We start from the raw sequence: 26,159 nt of genomic DNA, 5'->3' as shown, positions 1-26,159 counted from the left end.
ATAAAAAATTAAACAACTAAATTAATAACATTTATCCTCCGACCGCCATTATGAACGCAAATACACATTCTTTGAATGGGTCCAACTAAAATTCGAAACTGACCGACAGACAACTGATGTAGCCAATAGCATTATGATGTATCATAATGACTTCACGGTTTTGTCAGTAAAACCAACATGGATTGTGCAATAGCATCAATAAATGTCACTTACCTAGTTATAACTTACATTTTTTTTGCCACTTTTAGGGGCCCCCTTCCCCCGGTCGGAGGGTACGGAGGGCGCTCGCTACGCTACTGTCCAGCCCATCAAGAATCTCCAGTTTAAGTGTCTCTAAAGTGCACATTTGCCCAATAGACTATAACGGAGAATGAGCTAAATTTGTTTCTAGTGTAACTTGAGCTCAGTGGAGTTTCACAGGGATAACTTTGGCCTGTTAGAACAATATGTATGGGCTTTAGGAGTGTCTTATACATTTCAACTAAAATATTGATTTTTCTCTTTATTTGAAAGAGAAATCCCCACTAAAAATAATGATAAAACATATGGAAATAGGCACAAAACTACATAAAAATAACAATCCATAAAAATAAGGACATTTGATAGTTCACTCTATTCCATCAGTAACTTGAACCTGCTGTGCTTGAGTATTGCACAAAGATATAGAATAGAACTGCCTGTGTTTATCTGATATCCTTGCAGAACAAAGACACTGCCGAGTGAGTTATGAGAGAAATGGAGCAGTAGCCTTAACTATGATTGAATTTCCTCAACCTAATCCTTACAGGGTTAAGTCAAATCTTTTAACATCTCTACAACTTTTTTCATATCCATGATTAATAGTTATTGTGCTTAGATATCTTTATTTCTTTATTCTGATACTTCAGTGTTCTTGATTTATTTATTTCATTCACCTGTTGTGTTTTGTTGCAGAAATCACAGGTGAATGATAACTCTGGAGAAAGAGTAATAGTTATGTAGGTTTTGGGTGCAAGGACTGTCTTTTTCCATATATGTTAGCACACTGCTTAGCACAACAGGGCTGAGTACAATGCTAAACACAACTCACTGACTGCATCCCTTAGGTCTACATTAATACTAATAGTAAGTAATAAGGATTGTATATGTTTACATATAAAGAAGCAAGTGACCATCAGCAACATCTCAGTATGATGGAAAATGGGATTTTTTTGCTTTTCTGATGAACCTACAGTAAATCAAACAATAGCAAGCAGAAACATCCCATGGTGACTCATAAACTCCTCTGATGTGGCCGTGGGGTGATCAAAGCATACAAGTTAATTGATTGAGGCACTTGCGAACTTTTAAGAACAAGCTTTCCATGAGTCCACCCTTAGTCCTGTACTTCTGTTCTCTCACCCGACAGGGCATTTTGTTCTGGTCTTCAGGGATATAATACTGAGTCACTCAAGAAATTCAAGGATATATGTCACTAATCTTTAGGCATATGCTGTACCGCATTATTTGTATTCATCTGAAAGTAATTTATTTTCATGCATTCTTAATATTTGTTTTGCTAATAGCTGAGAGTTTGTAGGGAGCATGGGAATCTGCTTTCTCGTGATCTAGTGCATTGTGCTGCAGATGCTGGTGGTTCATTTAGCTTTGTAATTGGTATCTGTATTTCAGTGCAGGCACTCTTTCAATCCAATAACCTTTTTATGTAATACAGTTAGGGGTATAGGCCACAGCAACAAAGCTAACCTGCTATTATACATAGAAGGGGCCAAATGCAGACCTGGTGTTCTGCCAGGTCTGCATTTCTGAGTCCTACATAATGTTCACATCAATACTTTGTCTGCTGGGGGCAGTTTCTATCTGCCATCTCCCTCTGGATTCTGCCTTTGATGTTAGCTAGCACTCTTAAATTGATGGCATTCCTTTGAAGGGTGACTCCTTCCTATTTGTATTCTTTGTCTGTGTTGACGAAGGGTATGTTTGCATTGCAATCAAAAGTGTGATTTGCAGCTTGTGTGGGCATCTCCACACTATTTTTTATCTAGCTAATATACTAAAAAATAGCAGTGAAGATGGGGTGGCATTGACATCAGCATGGGCTGTGCAAGCACATTAGGGATTCTGGATATATACTTGCGTAGCTTGCCTGTGCTGCTTCTTCACGGCAATTTTTAGCCATGCTAGCTAGATTATGTCTACCTGAGCTGTAAATCACACCTTCATTTGCAGTGTGGACATCCTACAACCTATGGCTTAACATCAGCTCCCGTCAGAAAATGTCTGAGGAACATACGTGCCTGTCATAGAGGAACATCCTCAACTCTTCTATCCCAGATTTCAACTCAGATTTCTCATTTGCTTCTGTTGACCAAGGCTACAGCAACAGACTTCCCTGCAGATCTGCCTATTGCCACATATACAACATTGCAATGCAAGCCTCTTTCCACTCTACCTCTGCTGCATTTTTCATTTATGCCTTCATATTTTCTTACCTCGACCATTGCAACTCCCTTCTCTCTTCTTCACAAGCACATAGGATAGTGTAATTGCCTGGCAGACTGAGGTTAGGGATGAAAAACCACTAGAAAAGGGACTATATGTGTTGGTGAGAGAAGGAACTAGGGGTTGGACAAAGGAGGTCCTGTAGGGAAGACCTTAGGAATGTCCAAGCTTGGGGAAATATCTGTTGTGTTATTACCAATGAAAGCAATTCCAGGAAGGGGCTAAATTTGGACTATACATATAGGCAACGTGTGACTCTTGTGTTTGGGGAGGCTGGGTGTGAGTGCCAGAAGCTCCCTAGAAGTGTGGGGGGGGCACCGGCGCCCAGACTGTGGCCCTGCCTCCTGCTCTGCCCCGAGGCTCCACCCACACTTCACCAAAGCTCAGCCTCTTCCCCCGAGGCCACGCCCCCACTCTGCCTCTTCCTACCCCCACTCCATCTCTTCCCGCCCCCACTCTGCCTCTTCTCCTGAGGCCCCCCCACCCAGGCCTTTCCATCCCCTCCTTCAAGGCCGCCCACTGCTCACTCTTCTCCTCTCCTGAGGCCTCCCTGCCACATCTCTCTGCCCCCTCCCTTGAGGTACCCGCTGCTCGCCTCTCCAGCCCCTCCCCTCAGGGGAAGAGACGGGGGTGTGAAGAGGTGGAGCGAGAGTGGGGCCATGGGAGAAGAAGCCGCGTGGGAGTGGGGCCTCAGGGCAGAGTGCAGGTGGTGCCACGGTCCAGGCGCTGGTGGCTCCTCCATTTCTTGAGAGCTTCCGGTGGCGACGCTCCAAAGGTGGCAGGCTGGCACGCCTCCAAAGGGAGGTGCACTGCATCCTGCATTTCTTGCCCGGTTTGGGGAGGCTTAGCCTTCCCAGGCCTCTTATACAGGACTATACAGGGTGGGAACTGCAGCTGCTTGCAGACTGTGGTGGCAGAGTTAACATCAAGCATTTCCAGAAAAAAAGGTCCTGTGGCCTACTACTTGTTTTACATATTCACTCCTGTTCCTATATTTCTTTCTTTCCTGTGCTACAGCTACGTTATTTAATACTTTGAGTTGTGGATAAATTTTGTGTGCAAAATGCTTAAGCATGTGCTTGAGTACAGTTCTCTTTGGCCCCAGTTCAGTGAAGCAATGTTTACCTGATACTTTGTCACAAACATCTGATATCTAAGACTGATATCAGTGATGGCCTATTATAGGCAGGGCCACCCAGAGGGGGGGGCAAGTGGGGCAATTTACCCCAGGCCCTGGGCCCCGCAGGGGCCCCCATGAGAGTTTTTCGGGGGCCCTGGAGCGGGGTCCTTCACTCGCTCCAGGGGCCAGGAAAACTCTTGCAGGGCCCGGGCCACCCGGAGCTTCTTCTGCTCCAGGTCTTCGGCGGCAGTTCGGCGGTTGGGGGGTCCTTCCGCTCCAGGACCCGCCGCCGAAGTGCCGGGTCTTCGGCGGCAATTCGGTGGTGGGGGCCCCCTGCCGCCGAAGACCCCTGAGTCCTCTGGGCAGCCCTGATGATAGGGGAACGCTCTAAGAACTCTGTGGTTCTCACTGATCTGCATAGGACTGTGTGACCAACTTCAGCTAAGCCAGGCCGCATTTGATCCCATGACTCATGCTGCTGCACCTCATTCAAATAATAGATAGCAGCTCATATTTCTTAAAGTAGGCAAAGTTAGCTTTTCAAGACTTGAGAGAATGAAACACTAGGAGCAGCTTTACAGCTCCTTTTTGGGGGACCATGTACATTTTCAATAGACAATCATAATATTCTGAATTTTTCTTGGCTTTAACTAGTGTACCTCACCAATGGAGAGATGGCAAACATCAACTGAGCACTGTAACTGAACACAAAAGCATCTTGCGAATGAATTAACCTTGTTTTTTCTATAAAAGTGGAAAATATGGCATTTCATGTTATCTTTTACAATATTTCTTCTATTTTTGAAAAAGAAATACAATCTAAAGCAGCATCAAATGAATACCTCTAAAGGATATGTTGCCATATAAAAGCATTTAATGTCTGAAACGCCCTTGTTTGGATTACCCTATACTTTTATAGTTAAGTAATACAGTGGAATAGAGAGAGTTCCTTTTTTTTTTTAAACCATGCCTTCATTCATGCCAAAAACACAATATATGTTTCTGGTAGGGAGACTGTTCAGTTCATATTTATGGATAGATCAGTAACCAAAACCAATAGTGAAAGCTAGTGATCTTGTATATGGAGAAAACGCCCTGTAATTTGCTATTGGCATCACAATGCCTGGGATTTTAATCTTTATTCAAAAACTATATGTGTTTAAACACAGGTTCATGGTCAAAAAATGTTTAGATCTCATGTAAACAAACAGTAGCTAGGAAATTCACCACATCCTGTGCAATTCACAACTTTAAAGGAGATTTAAACCTCTTTTTTATTGTATATTTTCCCATAAAAGTTCTACTTACTGTATTTAGCAGAAATGAGTTTGTTTGGACGTGAGTCTAGACACACTGTAATTTGAAGGGAACAGGTACATTCTTACATGTCCTGTCAGAAAATCTTTTGTCTTCCAAGGAATATCCAGACAATTAGTTAGTGTCACTGGTAGAAAGAACACTTTACACAAGTCAACCCAGAGAGTGAGATGGTGTGGGTCGTTGTGAAGAGGATACTGACTTCGTTTTCCAGGTGGGAGAACACTGTTCAAAACAGTTGCATAAAGAACAAAACACACTAGGGCTATAAGTGTAAGTGTCATCATCGGTTTAGCTGTCTATATTTCTTGAATCTTTCTGTCTGGAGGCAAGATGGAATTTTGTGTCCAGATGTGGCCTGCTCCCAAGGGGGGAGACAGTGTGCTTTCTCTTGGAGACTTTAATTTTGCTCTTCTTTATTTCTGAGGTGACCATGGATTTATATAATGGCACTATGGTATTTTCTGTTTTATTATCTATCCCTTTCTTAATGGTTCTGAACATTGTTAGCTTTTTTTGACTTCCACTGCTCATTGAGTGGATGTTTTCAGAGAACTATCCATGATGACTCCAAGATCTCTTTTGAGTGGTAACAGCTAATTTAGACCCCATCATTTTGTCTGTATAGTTGGGATTACTTTTTGCAATGTATTTTGCACTTGTCAACAGTGAATTTCATCTGCCATTTTGTCACCCAGTCACCCAGTTCAATGAGATCCCTTTGTAAGTCTTTGCAGTCTTTGGACTTGACTAGTTTGAGCAATTTTTTATCATCTGCAAATTTTGCCACATCACTGTTCATCCTCCTTTCCAGATCACTGATGAATATATTGAACACCACTGGTCCTAGTACAGATCTGCTGATTACCTCTCTCCACTGTGAAAACTGACCATTTATTCCTATCTTTTGTTTCCTATCTTTTAACCAGTTACTGACCCATGAGAGGACCTTTGCTCTCACCCAATGACTGTTCATTTTGCTTAAGAGCCTGTGGTAAGAGACCTTGTCAAAGGCTTCTCTGGAAGTGCAAGTACACTGTATAAACTGGATGAGCCTTGTTCACATGCTTGATGACTCCCTCAAAGAATTCTAATAGATTGGTGAGACATGATTTCCCTTTACAAAAAAAACGTGTTGACTCTTCCCAGTGGCGCTGGAGCAAGTTTTTTAGTGGGGGTGCTGAAAGCCTTTGAACAAAACTGTAAACCCTGTATCTGATCGAAAACACTTCAAGCTGGGGGTTGCTGCTGCACTCCCAGTACCTCTAAAGTTCCAGCACCCATCCTCTGCCCAACAAATTGTGTTAATCTGTGTGTCTGATAATTCTGTTATTTACTATAGTTTCAACCAATTTGCCTGGTGCTGAAGTTAGATTTATTGGCTTGCAGGATTGCTTCTGGAGCTTTTTAAAAAAATTGGCATTACATTAGCTACCCTCCTGTACCAGTCTGTTACAGAGACTGATTTAAGCAAGAGGCAACATAGCACGTTTAGTAGTTCTGCAATTTCATATTTGAGTTCCTTCAGTGCTCTGGGGTTAATACTATCTGGTCCTGATGACTTATTACTGTTTAATTTATCAATTAGTTCCAAAAGCTCCTTTACTGACACGTCAGTGTACACTGCACACCACTTGTGACAGCACATAGGGTATGCGTAGCTGAACACTGCATTGAAAAGCAGCTTGTGTCCAGGCTGCGGTGTGTAGTTACACATGTCAATGAAAGGCTCTGAGAGAGCTGCCAGAGCAGGAAAATCTCTGTCAGGGGGAGGCAGCAGACACTACACTGCTTTAGCAGTGTAGATCAGGGAGGCACTGCTTGGACCAGCAGAGAGCCATGCATGGCACTGGTTCTCAACCTTTTTTCGTTTGCACACCCTTAAGAATTTAGAATGGAAGTGCGGACCCCTTAGGAAATCTATTGTCTCCATATGTAGTTGAAGTCTTTTCAGTCAGTTTTCAGTATAAGTCTTGTGGACCCCTCAGATCTAATCCGCGGACCCCCAGCAGTCTGCGGACCAGAGGTCAAGAGCCGCTAGTGTAGGATACATACCCACAGGGTTCAGGCTCGCCTAAGCACTGCCTCACTGTCTATACTGCTATTTGTACCCATGCTTGGTGGACGTGCAGTGTATGTACTCTACACCTCACTGAAAGGAGCGTGCAGTATAGATGTACCTTTAGTTACCCCTCTGTACATTGGGGATGATGATAATACTCCCCTAGCTCATAGTGGTAGAAATATTAAAGAGTGTGAAGTGCTCCGATACTACTATGATGGGGACATAAAGACAAAATGAAAATCTTATGAAAAATCTAATGCTTTTGCAAATGCCCAAATAATCTCTTACCAAAGAAACATCAATTTACATAAAAATAACATATATGAATAGAATAAAGCATCTCTCATCTTGAGTCTTCATTTCTACAAATGAAGCAACATTTCATTGTTGCTTTATAGTAACAGTCTAGGAGAAAAGTCAAGCTTGCAGAACTTCTCAATATAACTGCCACAAGATTCTCTGGTGCTTTGAGGCAAAAGCCAACCAGTGCTTTTTTTCTCAGCCCTTTACTGAGCTAATCATGCTAAATGACTCCCAGCAGATAAGTAATTCAAAAAGGATCTGACCTATTTTGAAATATACTTTTCTTTTAATTGCAATGAGTGAATGATGCCCAGATTCCCATAAATTACGTTAATTTGATAGGGTTACATGAAGCAGCAAAGGCGGATTAATAAAAAAATTATGGTGTCTTGCAAATGAATAACAGGGTATTTAGTGTCAAGGTATTGCAATGTAGAAAGCATTGACTGTTCATTGAAATTAAGGCCCATGGCCAAGAGAGAATTATTAAACTTTAGCTAATAATGTTTATTGCTTTTCATACGGTGTCATTGTGGAAGACCATAATGCTTCAGTAGTTAAAGGAAAATGAGACAGGAGCAATATAGCAGGTAAGGCACTATTAAATTAGCTTCTAAAAGAAACACGGTCAATGTTTAATGCTAACACTGGACAGAGAGAAATTCAGCTGTAAAGAATTTCATTAAAATGACAGTGTTCAGTGTTTCATTTGATCATAATGGAAAATTTATGACAGACTGAAATAACAAAGTTGCTCCTAAGAGAGGGTGGGGGAGAGAATCGCTACCATTTATTTAACTGTGTAACCATGGGGCTTAATTTTCTGTTTGCTCTGAGTCTTTCCAGAAACCTCCCCACCTTCCCCAACACCCATTTAATAAGATCATCTGTTTACCAAGCAGTCTGGTTTATATTCTGATGGTTAAAATATTTTTTTAAAGCCCTAGTTTCTTTCAAATTGAAATACCATCACTTTTCAGATTTGAAAATCAGATTCATTCCACAGTGCTCAGAGTCAAATTCTGCTTTCGGCCCGATGTGTATGAACCACGCCTATTCAAAAGGTTCAGACCTATTTTAAGGTTGTATGTTGCCTAGGAGGTGCTGAATTGTCCCCTGGACGCCACCTGCAAGTATCCCAAGGTGGAATTTGGCCATCAGTTTGATCTTGGAAGTGAAAGGTTATGGTCACAGCATTTATTAATGCCGTAAATTTTTAATCATCTGTCACAGCAAATTCCGCCCCCCCACACACACATTTATTGCACTTTCATTACATCCCCCCCATCCCCCCAAAAAAGACTCTGCTGGGTACAGTTTCAGGGATATGTCTTCATGAAGTCTTCTAGGTTCTTGTAAAATATACAGAGAGGGATATAAAATAAATGACTGCATTTGCTTTAACTTCTCCAAAACCAAAAGTATTACTGTGAAACATAGTGGAGTAGATCCTCAGATGATTTCAGTGGAGCTACACCAATTCACACCAGCTGAGGATGTAGTCCAGTGTCCTCCCATTAGCTACTCTGACTGGATATGAGAAAGGTGAAAGTGGACAGAGTTAGTGCTAAACTGAACATGTGTACAGGAACTGTGCAATATTGGGCCAGATCTTCACCTGTTGTAAATTGGCAATGCTTCATGTGCAAGGGCATTACATTGTTGGCTCATAGGCAATTTGTGACCCATTATAACCCCGAGATCCAGTTCAGCAATACTACTGTTCAGCCAGTTATTCTCCAGTTTGTATTTGTGCATTGGATTTTTTTTCCCATTCCAAGCAAAACACTTTGCATTTGTCTTTATTGCATTTCATCTTGTTGATTTCAGACCAATTCCCCGATTTGTCAAACTCATTTTGAATTCTAAACCTGTCCTCCAAAGAGCTAGCAAACCCTCCCATCTTGGTGTTTTCCACAAATTTTACAAGTGTACTCTCCACTCCATTATCTGACTCGTTATTGAAGATATTGAACAGTATCAGACCCAGGACAGATCCCTGTGGGACTCCACTAGATACATTCTCCCAGTTTGACAGCAAACCATTAATAATTACTCCTTTCAAGCAGTTGTGCATCTATCTTACAGCAACTTAATCTAGACCGCATTTCCCTAGATTGCTTAAGAGGATGTCATGTAGGACTGTGTGAAATGACTTACTAAAATCAAAATGTATCATGTCTGCTGCTTTCCCCTTTTCAGTAGGCCAGTAAGCCCATCAAAGAAGGAGAATAGGTTGGTTTGGCGTGATTTGTTCTTGACAAAACCATGCTGTCTATAACTTATTATCCTATAGTCCTCTAGCTGCTTACAAACAATTTATTTAATAATTTGTTCCAATATCTTTCCAGGTATTGAAGTTAGGCTGACTGGTCTATAATTCCCCAGGTCCCCTGCCCTTCTCCAGTACTCTGGGTCCTCACCTGTCCATCGTGAGTTCTCAAAGGTAATTGCTAATGGTTCCAATTTCTTCAGGTAGTTCCTTAAATACCCTAAGATAAATTTCATCAGGCCCTGACAATTTGAATACATCTAATTTCTTTAAATATTCTTTAACTTGTTATTTTCCTATCTGGCTTGTGTTCGTTTCTCCTTGATGTTAATATTAATTGTGTGGAGGAAAAATGGACTAAGGCCTAAACTTTGGTCAGGTGAACTGTATGTATTAAACCACTGAGGGTTTACAATTAACCTTTCTAGTGAAGATGAAGCAAAATAGGTATTAAACACTTTAGCCATCTTGATATCATCCATTATTCACTCTCCTTCCCTGCTAAACAGCAGACCTACACTTTCCTTCATCTTTCTCTTGCTCCTAATGTATTTATAGAACTTCTTCTTATTGTCTTTTATATTTCTTGGTAGGTGTAACTCATTTTGTACCTTAGCATTTCTGATTCTGTCCCTACATGCCTGTGCTGTTTTTTTTGTACTCGTCCTAGGAGTTTGTTCATGTTTCCACTTTTTGTAGGATCCCTTTTCGATTTTCAGGTCATTTAAAGAGCTCCTGATGGAGCCACATTGGCTTCTTACTATTCTTCGTATCTTTCCTTTATATCAGGATAGTTCGCATTTGTGCCTTTAATATCGTCCCTTTGAGAAATCGTCAGCTCTCCTGAAATCTTTTTTGCCTTAGATTTTCTTCCTATGGGACCTTCCCTACCAGTTCTCTGAGTTTGTTCAAGTCTGCTTCTCTGAAGTCTATTTGGCTTTAGTCTGCTGCTCTCATCGATTCCTTTCCTTAGAATTTTGAAATCTATCCTTTTTGTGATCACTTTCACTCAAATTGCCTTCAGATTCACAACCAATTCATCCCTGTTAGTCAGAATCAAGTCTAAAATGGGTGTACCTCTAGTTACTTCTACCACCTTCTGAGACAAAAAGTTATCCTTAACATATTCCAAGAATTTATTAGATGTTTTTTGTTTTGCTGTATTACTTTTCCAACAGATGTCTGGTTAATTAAAGTTGTTGCCTGATCTTTAGATTTCACAAGGCAATTAAGCCAAAAACAAGCCCCATTTCTGCATTTTTTTCACGGATTTGGCATGTCTGATTTTCAGCTCCTCAAATACTTGGGGTTTTCCGTTGGGCCATTTATCTGTGCAAAGTTTATCTGTTCAAAGTGCATAGGCCTCAAGCCTTATGCTAACTTGCTGAAGCTAATGTCTTACAGGATGCAGGCCTGTAGGTTTCTTGCATTGCTGCTGAATATAATGCAAAGCAGTAAATATAATAAAGGCAAGCTAGCCCACTGGGCTACAAACTGCCCCATCACTACCAGGTCTTGTGTTCTGGATAGTTGTTATTTGTTCTAGAAATGCCTCATAAACCTCCTCTTCCTGAATTCCTGGTTCATAAGAAATCCTTATCATGATATCACAATATCTAGGCCTCTGTTCATGTCACCTTATTTTAATACCTATCTCTAGGCTTTTGTCAGTGCCCCCTTTGATACTAGTTTAAAGCACTAGATTGTGAATTGGTGTCTGAAGATGCTTTTTTCCTTAGTCAGGTGGACCCCATCTCTCCCCAGTAGTCCTCCTTCCCCCAACAGCATCAAATGCAGTGGGAGAAGGCCCTAATACCTTAATCCAAAAATGCAGATTATGGTGTTTACACATCTGAGTAGCCCCATTGAATTCAGTGGGGCTACTCACGTGTTTACAGTTGGACATATGCTTAAATACATTACTGAATCAGGGCAATAGGCTCAAAAGAGCTTCCATTAAACTCCATGGAAAAATTTTTATTGCCTTTTATAGGAGTTGGAATGAGACCTACATGTTTGTGATATGTGCATATACCAATGTGGAGTGAGCCAGCCATCTTATAGGAATTTAGGGGACATTTTAACAGTTTTAAAGGTTGTGAGAATAGCAGCAGCATTCCACTGACGACATCAGTCCAGACAGACAAAGCAAAAATGCATTTGTAAATTGGCAAAAATGAAGGAATTGATGAAGAGTTCCAGAAATCTCATTTATGGCAGACTGGGGGAGTGTTAGGCATGGTCACAGAAGTTGAATAAGAAAGTGCTGAAGCAGCCCAGAAGGACAGTTCAAGACTAGGTAATCTTTGCACACCTTACTAAGACAATTGTGTTGTCACACCCTAGATGCATTTGGCAGGATGGGGAATACTACAGCTGTGAGGCATATATGCCAGAAGGAAAGTAAGAGCAATACACATCTGTCTTGAAGACTGGCACCTTTTAGAGCCAACATTCTAAACAAAGGAACAGCATGTTACATGTAGCCTCAGCATAACTATAAATGTAAAGTAAACAGCAGTTTGATATGTAGACACAAAATATGCTTAGAAAAAGGCTCTGCTTATGTTTGTTTCAAACTATCTCATGCAAACTTTTCTCTAAGTTTCTATACCCAAGTAGTGGGCCATTAGCTGAGGCAGTGTGACCAGTCAGACTCCCACTTTTATGCAGTGGAAGGGATCATAAAAATATTGTATGCATTATTTGTATTTAAAGTCACTCTTAACTATGTGGGTTATAGTTGAGACAGGGACATCACATCACAGAGAAGAGAAGTGAGATTTCTTCTCTAGCTCATGTAAAGTCACGCCTTGATTAGCATATGTATTTCTCAAAATCTCACCATCAGAAAGGCTGGAGAAAATTCAGAGAGTGCAACACAAAGTATTGGTGAACTGGATCGATGAACATATAAAAAATGATAACAAGAAAACTATACAGCTTGGCTAACTGATGACGAAGTAAGAGGCATAACTGTCTAAAAGTACTAGAAGGATGTAAATTGTAAGGATGTAGAGGAATTATTTAAGGTAGTAAAAAAGGGTATTTAGGAGTTGGAGCTGGTTGAACATTTCCAAAATCTCAAGGAAAACATGACAAAAAATGTCCAGCATCGTTTGACCAGCTCTAATAGGAATGATGGGATGAAATTACAAAAGGGGACCATTTAGGCTGAACTTGAAGGAAAATGTTCTAATGATGGGTCCACTGTAAGACTACAGAGCAGTAATACAGAGTAAGTGGCAGAACCCTCATTGCTTCAAGCATCGAAAGCTAGACTAGATGAAGAATTGGAAAGTATAGTGTAAGAGGAATGATGGGGGAACAACAAGATGAACTGATAGGTCATAATTGTGTTCTATATCCATATTCCATGAATGAATGGAATGATTCTCTGAGTGTATTTATTTATGTACACTATGGATATCTGTTCATTTAAATGTGTTAAATAATTGTTCATCAGAATGTAATCAACCCTAATTGTCTTTATGACTAAAGTTGGGCCCAGAATGATGCTCCTCTTTCTGGAGCCCATGTCTGGTGGTGGTGTTACTTTGCTCTGTCTTCCCATCATGCTGCAGGTTCTCAGTAGCTTTTGTGGTTAAGACTCAATTTCAGAGGTTTCTCCCCATCTGCTGAAGAAACTCTTCTTTCTGTCATTCTTTCCCTTCTGGACACTTTCTCCCTCCCTCACCTTGCTGTTTTCCCAAAATCACGGCTCTTGCACTCCAGCCATGAGTGTTCTTAAAACAGCTCAACATCATGCTCATGCATAGGCATGAGTTGGTCTGTTCAGTGTTCTTCTGGAGCCTTCCACGCCTAACATGTAACTAAGTTCCTCTTTATTTTTAGACTCAGGATTCAATATCCATAAAAGCAGAGTCAAGAAAGGCCCAAGGATGGTCTGTGGCAATCAAATTTTGCCTTAAATAAAGATCTTTGGATATTTTGTTCAGTGCATCTTATTGCTCGTGATCTGAGTACCAGGATTCTTTCCAATAAATGTTTTCAGTACTGATTGAATTTTGCTATTGGTGTCTGAGACTGGGCGAAAAGTGGAAGAAGAGTGTGAAGTAAACATCTCAAGAAACTTGTGCAAACAACCGTTTACTCCCTTGTTCAGCTCAGGGCAGTGAGGGCACTGAAGGAAATAGAATTGCTATCTTAAAAGAAAACCCAAAGCATTAAGTAGAGTCACTGTTGCTACATTTGATAACCACTTTGTGTATTCAAGATTCAATTGCAGTAACCTGCCTAATGCAAAGTTTCCAGTTGGTTAACGATCTCAGCTGGAGGTGGAGATATTGTGCAATGTTTGCTTAACCCACATTGGTGCAATTGGACTGTTTGCTACCCAACTAGAAATGAATGCAAGTTTAAAACTTAGAAACTGGGTTGATACTGAAAAGATAGGATTCATGATTTTATCAGCTCAACAGGACAACTTAAAACTCCATTAGCCAAATTGTGTTCAAAGCTGTGTTTTAAAAAAAAATGGGTTGAATGGAGGGGTTACAGTCTAACACACATTACTCTGATGAAGGTTAGGCAAAGAAGCCATATTTCAGTGCTGGAGGAGATAATATGTCTGCAGTACACTAGGAATTGAGCTTATTTTCCCCTGCCCCTGGACCTAGATGATAATTATAATAATGTCTTGAACTGAATAGGCTCTTTATCCAAGGATCTGAGAGCACTTTTACAAACCTGAATGACCTAAGCTTTTGGCAAGCCTGTGAAGTAGGCAAGTAGTATTATCCTTATTTTACAGATGGCGAAAACAACAAGCCATTAAGTCTCAGATCTTCAAAGTTGTTTAGTCTCCTAAGTGACTTGCTCAATACTATGCAGAGAGACAGTGGCAGAGAGGGGAATAGAACTCAGGACTCTTAACTCCCAACCCATGCGCCAAGCACTAGACATATATCTTCAGCAGGAGGAGGATTTTTTGACGGATGTAATGTGTGGTTAATTGTTCCTAAATCTTTACAGCTCCAACCATATTTTTGGTTGTGATTATTAAAGTTTTGCAAATAGATATGCTTTGAAGAGATTAGGATTATATTTTGTTGCTGTGTATCTAACTGGGATTGGTTATTTCTCCCTCATGGGAAACTGTTGGTAAACTACCTGTTTAGTTATCTAGGTTTTACTGAGCATCAAAACCAAACCCACAAATAGCTGTGGTGTTTCTAGCCTTGAAATACCACAAAGAATTCTTTGATATTTAATGTTTAATTCTACGAGGAGTGTTCAATTAAATGTACTGCTGTTAAACCATGCAGTGTTCTAATACTTAGCAGTTACATAGGGCTAAATTGTGGCTTTGCCATGAGCTCTGAGCAATGCACTGCCCCAAATTGGAAGACAGATGGTGACTCTGAGAGGAACAGTCAGCTTTCCAGGTTCCCCCTTGCTCAGGTACCATGCACCAGATCTATACCTGGCAAACTCTACACCTTACCCACCCCGTTCCCAGAGCGGCAGTGCAGCTATATACTGGCTGACATGTTGGGAGAAGCAGCAATGACTTGGCTCACACTCTATTCTGTCCTGCCCAGATGTGGTGTTAGGGAACCAGTGGCCACAGAAGCTCTGCTGTGTCTCCCACTCTTCTGCTACCTACCATAAAGAGGTGCTTTACACTCCCTTGCTTGCCTATGTAATCAAGTGAGTTGGGCCGTGGTCCATAGTGCTTTATATTTAAAGTGCTGTACAAGCCATCACTAACTTCAGTAGGACTAAGAGGAGGCTGTACTGCATATAAAGAACAGAAGCACATCCAGGGTTTGGGGGGCTTCCCTCTTGCAGAGAGAGAGAGAGCAATGCCTGAGAGAGCCTACTCTCTTACAGAGATGGAGACTCCAGGGTTGAGGAAGGTCTGCCTTCTTGCTCCCTGTCAATTCATTTGTAGGGATTAAACCAAAGTGCGATTTAGATCTTCTTGCTTGGATGTGTCTGTTTAGAATTCTAAACAACTTTCCACTAAAATCTGTGAAAGTGGAGAGTAAAGTGGAGGAAAATGATCATTTATCAGACTCTTCGCTTGCAGGACCCTATGTCTATTCATCAGAATCTTACATGGGCTTTAATTCAACTTTCCCATAAACATGGCTGCTGCAGTGTGGCCAACACATACTCTTTTTTTTCTTCTTCTTTGTGCTACTGAAATGTAATGGCAATCATTGCATTGTCTGCACAGGACTTGCTTTTCTTACTTCACCTACTAAAAGCTAAATCTTGCTTTACAATGAGAAAGAACTCGATGTTAAAGATCTTGTTGCTTCAGCATTGTTGAAATTCCATAGCTAGTGTTAATGGGACATTGTCAACTTGAAAAACCAATCTCAACGTCTGTCTGAAAATGTTTTTTACCTCCTGTTGTTACAAGTAACCAATTAAATTAATGCGGCTGAAAGAAGAGAGAAAATATCTTTCTCTGTTGTTTTTTGGATTTTGTGCATTTGGCAGCACTTTCTATAGTTGGCTTTACAGTCAGTTTCCCATGTTAGTGGTGGTCTTTCATGCAGCAAAAAGGGAAAGAAAAGCATTTTTAATAATTGGGATGGGGTGCAGCTGGGGAATTGTGGCTGCAAAACCACCAACACTATCTGGATGATTCAGGGAAAGGTGTAGTACCTGAAATTACTCTTAACTCATTTTGGGATTTCAGGTCAATTATGTCGCTTTAATTTTTGCTTGTTATAATTTGTTTTCAGTTCTTGCCACAGGAGGAAAGGGCTGAGTGTGGTACTTATCATGGGAGGTGACAGCCTTTCCAGTTTTAGGTTTGTGTTTTCCTAGAGTAAATACATTGGGCCAGGTTTAGCACTAGTGTTAATAGGCACAGTTCCATGATGTGGGGCATGTATAAGCCGATGGGGAGTTTGGCTTACTGGGCATTCCTAAACCTACTAAAATGCAGTGTTAATTTAATACTGTATCTGAAACATACTCTACTGCAGGGATTGGCAATCTTTGGTACGCGGCTCACCAGAGTAAGCATCCCGGCGGGCCGGGCCAGTTTGTTTACCTGCCATGTCCGCAGGTTCGGCCGATCGCAACTCCCACTGGCCGTGGTTCGCCGTCCCAGGCCAATGGGGGCTGCGGGAAGCGGTGCAGGATGAGGGATGTGCTGACCGCTGCTTCCCACCGCCTCCATTGGCCTGGGACAGTGAACCACGGCCAAAGGTTGCCGATCCCTGGTATAGCTATTGATAATGTTTTCAGCCAGATCCTTAGATAGTGTATATCAGTGTCATTCCATTTAAGTCATTGGACCTAAGCACAAGTTATGCTCCTAAGTAAATTTTTGAAATTAAAGAGATGGTAATGAAAGGGTTAAAAATGTGTATGACAGTTTCTTTTGGAGAGAGCTCTTGGATTGAAGATTTACAATTTAAAAATGAAATCACCTGATCTTCCCATCTCTGTCCTCTTTGTTTTCCTCTCTGCCCCATCCCACACTACACCCCCTTCTTTTATTCTTTGTTAACTCTTCAACAGTTAGTGGATGCGTGCTGGGAAAAAAGCCTGACCCAAAATCACTAAGTAATGCCATCAAGGCTGACAGTGTAACTATGTTTGGAAGGTTAGTAGGGAGCTGTCCTTGGAAAATTGTGTCAGACCCCCACTAATCCATACTTCTGGGACATAATGAAGGTTAGGGAATATTCTTCAGCATAATGGAGAGGGCAGTGCTGAAGGTTTTCTTGCCCTTCAGTGGAGTGTGAATGACGAATAAATGTTAAAGAAGCAATTTTATCTTACGCTGTTCTGTTAGCAGGTTTTACTGATGCATCCTTGTCCCCTCAGTGATATGTTATAACCCTCATAGGAATATAGGAATTGTCATCGCAAGTTAGACCTGAGGTCTGTGTCATCCCGTATCCTGTCTCTGACAGTAGCCTGAGCCAGATGCTTGAAAAGAAGGTGCAAGAACCCCCCAAGACAACAGCAAGGAAAGTAACCAATGCCTGGGGAAGGTGTCAAACAACCATCAACAGCCATTGTCCAGCAAGGGAGCTACAATTCAATGACTCACCTACATAAGGCCAGACCAGGGGAATTGCTCAATCTTGCCTGGGGACTCAGCAATGCCCACCAGACATGCCTGGACTTGTGTTCTCCGAGCACATGGACTAAGGATATAAAACAGGACACAGGGGGCCCATGCTTTGCCTTTCTCCTGCCTCCACGTATGTTGCAAGCAACAAGGCCACCAAGAAGATTTAAGACTTCAACAGAGGAGTCTGGCCCAGGTGTACTATGAACTGCAACATCCAGTGGGGTGAGAAAAACTGCTTAATCTAGATGTTGTCCAATCTAATAGAGTTGAGAGTTTAAACTGTGTGCTTATATTTTATTTTATTTTGGTAACCACTCTGACTGTTTGCCTACAACTTATAATCACTTACATTTTATCTTTTGTAGTCAATACATTTGTTTAACTGTTTATCTTTACCGGTGAGTTTTCCAGAAGTGTGTGGTAAATCTGCTCAGGTTTGCAAAGGCTGGTATATGTCCACTTTCCACTGATGAAGTGGTGAACCTCTTAATAAATTTGCACTGCTTGTCTTGAGCAGTGCAAGATGGTATATTCCTGAGGTGCAAGGCTGGGAGCTGGGGGGATTTGGCTGTTGCCTTTCTCTGTGCGATTCATGAGTGGCTCTGGGAGCATTCATGCAATCAAGCTGAGTGTGGGGCTCCACATGTGGTTGTGCTGAGTGATAACAGGGCCCGGAGGGGTTTGCTGCTTGTCACTAGCAAAGCATTGTGAGAGACAACCCAGGCTGGAGAGTTAAGGGGGCACATCAGTCCCACCGTCTCAGGCTGCACCCAGGGATCCCATCACAAAGGGATAATCTGTTCACAAGAAAGTTATCATCCTAATTCCTAATGGCTAGAGATTGGTATAAACCCTGAAATGTGAGGTTTTATATCCTTTCCAAAACTGTTTGTTAGCATTAATTATTGCAATTCTGGATACTTTTGTTGTCCTTGTAAGTGTGAAGTCCTTTCACTGAGGCCAAGGAGTTATACAGTCTAACTACACTGTATGTGAAAAAGTGCTTTCATTCATGAATTGTACATATGCAACCTCTTGATCTAGTTGATTCCCTTGTCCTTGTGTTCTGAGACAAAGAACAGAAGCTCTGGATCCAACTTCTCACTGCCTTTTCTAAGCTAAACAATCCCAGTCTTTTCAATCTCTTTTCCATTCCCTCAATCATTTTTGTCACCCTTCTTCAAATCTCCTTCTGTTCTGCAAATGCTCCACTCAAATTGCACACCTATTGAATATTACATTAGTGCAAACTATACTATTAGTTTATACTACTTACACTTTTTTCTGACCAGTTAACACCACTGTTTATTTTGCTCTTCACTGGTCAACTAGAAACTTGCCTGGGAGATGCATCAATTTATAACTTGTCTGAATCTGACCCAGGCTCCTGGGAGTGTTGTGAAAACAACACTCCCAGCACTTGTTGGGAAGAGTGCCTCACGTTGGCTAGCACCTCTTCTGGTCAACATGGCAATGGTGTTGACTGCCTCTAGTTATTCAATTATGGCTCCGAGTATAAGTCTGGTAAATCCAGTAGTAGGTATTTACTGTAATGAACTGTTATATATTAAAGAGTAAATGAATGACACCTTGGGCTGAACTCTTCCTTAGTTATACCTGTTCAACTCTATTGCTATGACAAATGTACATGGCAAAGATATTAGAATGCATGACAATAAGAAGTTGACCAAAGGAAAACTGGATGCTAACCAATGAGCAAGAGGTACATCATCCAAATTCAAGGAGGCTGGCCATGTGAATATAAATCAACTTGATGCACTTACTATCAAGAAGAAAACAGAAGTCTTACAGTTGAAAATGACTGCTCATTCACTCAAGAACACAGATTATATTCCAAGATAAGCTTTTTTGTACTTGAATTCTCATGGCTGAGTTCCACAGACAACAGTGTGGGTCTTGACATCTCTGAGAGAGGTTTACTCCAGCTGTACATCTTGGACTTCCTAAAGACCAATTGAGGATGCCTAGCAGGCTTTAGCAAGGGCCTTCAATTACTGTCGCAAAAACCAAAATTTTCAGTATTATTTCCAAAGTAACCTGCATGGCCTTTGAACATCCTCGCATAGTATTTCTCGTCGATACTTGTTTATAATTGAATATGAAGGTGGAAGAGTTTCTTAATGTATTTTCTGTAAAAGAGCACTGTGGGCCTGATTCTCAGCTGGGGTAACTCAGTGTAACTCTATCTTTAATGGAGCATGTTGTCTTTAATGTTGTCTGATTGATGCCAGTTGACCCTAGATCTCTGAGATTTAAGGTACTTGCTTAGAGAAGGACTGATTCTGCTCCTGTGTCTGGTCTGCAAGTAGAGTACATTGAACTATTCATAGCATATGTTTGTCAAATTTAGCCCCTTTTTCCTCTTCACATGTTGTCCACACACAAATGATGATTTTACGACTGTTGTTCAGAGTTGCTCATTGACTATTTTCTGAGAATGAAGTTTGGCATGTGGGTTCTTTGTGACCTGTTTGCTGTACTGCTTCAAATGTTTCATATTTATGTGATCACTGTCACAGGATGAGATGGCCCTTTAAGGGAGTCCTGGGTTCAGCCACCCCGGTCACTAGTTTACTTTACCATCCAGGTGTCATGGGATGGGAACATATCATTAGAAACCAGACCTGCTGAGAAATATAAGGGCAGCCTGAGAGTTCAGTCAGTCACTGTTTGGGGAGCTTGGTGAGGAAGGGCCAGGTTGATGGCAACTCTCCAGAGGGCCAAGGCAGAGGGCCAAGGGAGTAGGAAGGTTCCTGTAGGAGACCCTGGGTCAGACAGGACCTGGTAATGGGCTCTCCTCACCAGCCAGGTGAAATGGCCTGGCTGGATCTAACTTCCAGGAAGGTAGTAGGAAGAAGTCTTAAGAGGAAGAGACCTTGGGAAACTCCAGGTAGTAGGACCTGGGTTTTGGGAAGGAGCTATGGAGCACAGCAAAGGGTTGAGGGAACTGTAGAGTTGTGGAAAGACTGGTTTTAAGTTAACATTGAGCTAATTAATAACCAGCCCCCCAAGAAAGGGGTGATATACGGCTCATGAGAGCCTGCGTGTGGCTATTGGGGAGCCCAGGAAGGGGAAGCAGAGGCAGAGGATGGGCCCAATGCTGGCTTGGGTGAGCCCTGCTACAGAGATATACATTATAATATTTCTATTCCTTGATTGGGTGCCCTAGTTTTTTAACAAGAAGTGCTGTGCCTTATCAGCTAATTTTGTTTAAGTTGGGGAAAGTGTGGGAGGATTTTAGAGAGAGAGAATGATCAGAAGATAAACAGGTCTAGGAATTTAATCTGGTCACTTCAAACATTTTCCTTTCTCCTTTTCCATAAAAAAGAACAATATATTTGTCCGCAATCATAGACCAAGATGTTAAAAAAAACAACTGGATTTCTTCCTAACTGGGAGACAGATAAGCCAGATTTATTGGCTGTCCAGGAGGATTCACATTCAGTTGTCTGTTGCCATGATGTCTAACTTTATTTGCATGTATGCATGCAGTCCTATTGGTTGTGGTTGCATATCAGGTCTATCTCCTTTAATTAGCTGCCTCAGTGTCAGGCCCCTAGGTAGGGAGCAGGGTGGTGGGCTGATGAAGGTTGGAAAAATTGCTGTGTTGAGTGTTCTGCCATATACAACACCTTAATATTTGCTAAATGCAATGATCAAATGTCCCTATTCTGTCACTGCTGTCATCTTGCAAACAATGTAGTAATTACATGTGGGCTGTGTCCCAGCTGTGAAGGGTACAGCTGCATATCCTTGTCCTCTTCACAAATTGTCCTGGGACCTTTTCTTTTCTCACTCGTTCCCTGCCACCTTTCACTCCCAAAGCCTAGAGACTGTATGATTTGGATGAACTTATGAGCTATCAAGTGTTCAAACCAAGCGTTCATATAATAAATGTATTGTCATGAATACAAGATCTGTTTACATAGAGGTAGCTGTGTTAGTCTGTATCAGGAAAAACAATGAGGAGTCCTTGTGGCACCTTAGAAACTAACCAATATCTCTGTTTAGAGGTTGCAATATGTTTGAGAATATTTTTTGCCTCTGCTTGCCCAGCTATAATTACAAGTGTTCCTTCATAGCCTTTAAAGAACAGCTAAAGAGAAACTAGTCATGCTTATTGAAATGGTCATAACCCCCTGCATGCTGTGGATATAATAATCTCCCGCAGACTGATTTCTGAGCTCAGCAGCAGCAGACACAGAGTGACATAATCATGGAGGGGCAATGCTAACTCTGACTTGCTTTGCTTTGGATTGTAGACACATGTTTACCATTGCTTAAATGAGTGCATCATAGGAATATGAAATATGTACAAAGATTACATTTAGAAACTATATTTTATTGGTAAACATTTTGCAGTTGGTAAACTAGGCGTGCTCAATCAAGCTGGGGATACATGAAGCGATTGTACTTTAGTAAACTCTTCCTGGCACTTGTCCAATCCTAATGAAACGCATTGTGTGACACTGCAAACCCAGTGAGTCAATTTAAACATACCCAAGGTGTGTTCCTATATCCTGGAGATCATCAAGATCCTGTGCAGAAGCGTTGGCTCGCTTTTCCTATCCTGTTATGGAACCTACGTAGATGCACTCTAATAGTATTACACAACAATAAATGAAGCCTTTCTCCTTCTTATCTACAGATAAACTGCCTGTTTAAAAAGGGTGTTTCCTCATCTGGGCAAGCCTCTAAAAGGTCATACATGTCTGATTGCAGCTGTCTGCAGATAGTCTATTTTATAACAAAAAGAGTAAGTGAACACCTGTGACACAATTGTGAACAAGATTGCTTTTAGATTAATGTCTTCAGAGCATTTGATATTTTTTGGCAGGAACATGGTCAGTTGTTTGATATACTATAAAGAGCAGGCCTTTGAAAGATAACTTCTAGTGAAAAGCTAGAGCCCCTCCTCCTCTGTGAAAATAAGATTGTAGCTATGGGGAAGTAGATTTGTAGGCAGCTTCTAACTTCTGAGCCTGATAAAAACAAAGCAAGCACTTTTGTAGATGGAATTCAACACAGCACCAATTTTTCTCCATCCTCCTATTTTATACTAAAAACTTCCTGTACAGTTCCACCAGGGCAAATAGGTAGGATTATGCACTTCTACTATATGCTTGTTTCATCTTACAGCTCTTCCGTCATGCAATAAAATCCATGCACTTCATTCAATTCCCTGTTGATAGAATACTGAAATGCAGGAGACTTTAGAGTGTTCATTAGAGAAAATTGGAAAAATTCTATCCAAGCAACGTTTCAGTGAAAAACGGGAGAAATAAATTCTAGTATTAAGTAGTGGTGGACAATTGGACAAACCTCAAAAGGCTTGGTGGTTTGATTCAGAGAAGAAATAGTTGCTTATCTGAAAACCTGGGCTGGGAATCTTACAAAAACAAGCTCTCATGAGAGTTCTGGAACTTACTACTTCACATTAGACAAAAAATACTGAGAAAACAACCTCTCATATTGTGCTTTCAGTCCCAGCTGGAGCCCAGAGGGCAGAGTCATGCAAAAATGAAAAACAATGGCAAAATTGTAGCCAGACTCTGAAACCTCAAAAGGTTGATCTGAGTTTTAAGAAAATGTTCAAGAAGGGAGTGGCAGTTGAGTTCTAGTTTAGCTGAGTTCCTGGCTTCTATATTCATCTTACCCTCCAATGTCTCTGGGGTTGTGAACCTTTAGAATCTGGATCTTGTGAAAGCAGGTGGATACTATCCATGTTTGTACCTCTGTGGCAGTAGGGCTAAGGAAATGCCTTTCTTTTCTCTTCAGGCTGACTGCCAAATTAGCCCCTTTTCAAGTAAGTTTAGAAAACTTCCTGTTGTAAAAGGAATTGATTTGGCACATCTGGGGCAAATTTATTCCTGTTGCAACTGTATTTATGGCTTTATGCCAACTCTACTTTTCTTTGTAGTTACAGTGCACTCCTTTTGTAAGAATCACATCCGTCCCGCATTATTTGATTCTTCTAAGCGGTTGATTCTTACAAGCGGAGTATTTTAGTTACTATAGGAATGATTTTGTCCCAGTGATTTTGATCACTATAGGCAATTGATTCTTATATCAGTGATTCTTATAACTAGAGTGCACTGCATTTAATATTTGTAATTGTAAAGCACTGTAGGATGCTTTTCTAATAGGTGCTATATAAATAAAATGTGTAACTGTCGGAGCTGGAACACTTATCCCTACAATTAACCTTCTTGTTCTTGTGCTATACTGGCATCTAATCACAAGAGCTTCATCAAAGAATACTCCTTTGATTTTTGATCTGAGGATCTCAAAGCTCTTCATAAACTTCCATTAAGCTTCAAAGCATCTTTATCCCCAATTAACTGATGAAGGAATTGGATCACAGAGAAGTTTAGGTCCAAATGTCAAGTGTCTAGTAATCGTGAGTACCATTGCTTTTGGCTGCCCAATTAGTGATATCTATGGCCTAATTTTTCATGTGCTTATTTGTACAGGTTGATGTTGTTTGGATTTGTGAGTGCTTAGAACAACTGAAAATGAGATGCCTAGAGTCAGAAGGTAGACAAGCAAATTAGCTGCTACTTTCAGTAATGTCTTTTCCTCATGACTTGCTCATCATTACACAGCGAGTCAGTGGCAGAGCTCTGATGAGCTCATATGAAACCAACAAAAATCTAACCAACTTAGGTCCACATACTAGTATTTAGCTAACATGATACATTACAACACATGCAACATTTTAATTATACCTTGTCAAGCAGGACATGCAATGTTCAATTTCTGTACAATAAGTGTAAGCCATATCTCTGTGTGTTGACAACACCACAGAATTAGAGGATGGATAGATACAGTTAATTCTGAACACTAATATGGTATATTTACTGTGAGGGTGACTGATAATATCAAGAATATGGATGTGTGCCTTTTCTATTACAATATGTAATGCAATTTGACCTTGATCCAAAGCCCATTGAAGTCAATGTGAGCCTTTCTGTGGACCTCAATGTGCTTGCATCATGCTTTATATGAGAATGAAAGTGATGAACTTAAACTACTGTGAAATCCTTAAGTAGGGGAGCTAAAGGACTAGTAATCCAGGTGGATTAACTGCCTGGTTCCAGTGGAGATTTTAGCTAATATCTCACTCCTGAGAGCAACAGAGGCAGAGAGAGCACAGCTGCTGCTGGCATCCTAATGTCACCTGGGCCTCTAATCTGAAAGCCTGTGTACTGCAATGGTGCCTGCTGAAGTTATCGCTGAGTGGCGTGATAAAGTGTCCTACCACAGCAGAAGAAATAAGACAGCCCACCCCAGAAACCATCAGCAGAGGATTGCAGAAAGTTTCATCAAGATCTCTACAGAGGATTCACGGGACATCCCAGTGCACATAAACAAACTACTCTGTATAACCCCGACTGTCTAACTCTAGAGGAGAATGAAAAGCAGACAGCAACTCTACCTCTCTTGGTTGTTCCACTACCTCTTCTAGTGCAAGTAAAAATGAGAAAATCAAAAGGTGTGTTCTGCTACTTTGCAAAATGGTGTCAGTGTTCAGTGCCATTGCCCTATACAACTAGAATCATGCAACCGAGCTATTCTCTCCACATTGCGCCAGCCTCTGGAGAGCCAGGGTGACTGGCACCATGCTCTGTCAATCCCAAGCAGCAGTGAGAATGTCGTGCTTACAACTTTTGGGGAGCAAGGGGGGAGAGTTCAACATCTTAAGTTTCAATTTCCATTATGAATACACTGACACAGAACCACGGTGTGTTGTATCTGCAGCTGCTGCCATTGCAGCCTTCAGGGTCTCCCCCACCACACCTGTGGAATGACTGAGACAGAGGAGGAGAAAGAAGAGGACTAGGGATGCCATGTTCCAGGAGATCCTGCAAGCCAGTACTGTATCAGAGAATGAGCACAGGGCCTGGAGGAGCACCACTGCAGACAGCCAGGGCAAGAGTAGAGTGGAGAGGAGAAAGGTGCAGGAAAAGGAGAGGGATATGCAGCAGGACATGCTTACACTTCTCAGGCAGGAAACAGATGCTGCAGACTCTGGTAGCCCTGCAGGGTCACAATCCTGTGCATGACTCCCTCTGCAGCCCATGGAAAACTCATTATTGGGACTTCCCTGTACCCTCCCCCGCAACATTCCACGTGATATCAGGGGTTGCTACACTACCCCTACCACTCCACCCCACCCCGGGGGACATTAAAGACAATCACAGCTTCACATACACAGACCTGTGAAAGCCACAGTTTGTGTATGTGTAACTGAAATGGGCGTGACTGTTCTTTGTCCTTCATAAGTTCTATTTGATTAACTTATTAAGTTTTATTAAGTTTTAAATGGTATTTTTGAATTGCCTCATTCATGTTATAGAATAAAATTCTATTTTTTTGGAACATAATTCATCTTTATTAGTTCACAACATATGCTGGCTGGTGCTGAGTAGTTCTGAAAGCGACCACCTGTTACTGCACTGTGTCGTACAACTCATAACATCATTCACAAACAATATTAATAGGTGCA

The sequence above is a fragment of the Chrysemys picta genome, chromosome 3, assembly GCF_011386835.1.
Source record: "Chrysemys picta bellii isolate R12L10 chromosome 3, ASM1138683v2, whole genome shotgun sequence".
In the NCBI taxonomy this organism is placed as follows: Eukaryota; Metazoa; Chordata; order Testudines; family Emydidae; genus Chrysemys; species Chrysemys picta.
The sequence above is the reverse complement of the archived record's forward strand: the minus strand, read 5'-3'. Positions refer to the sequence as shown.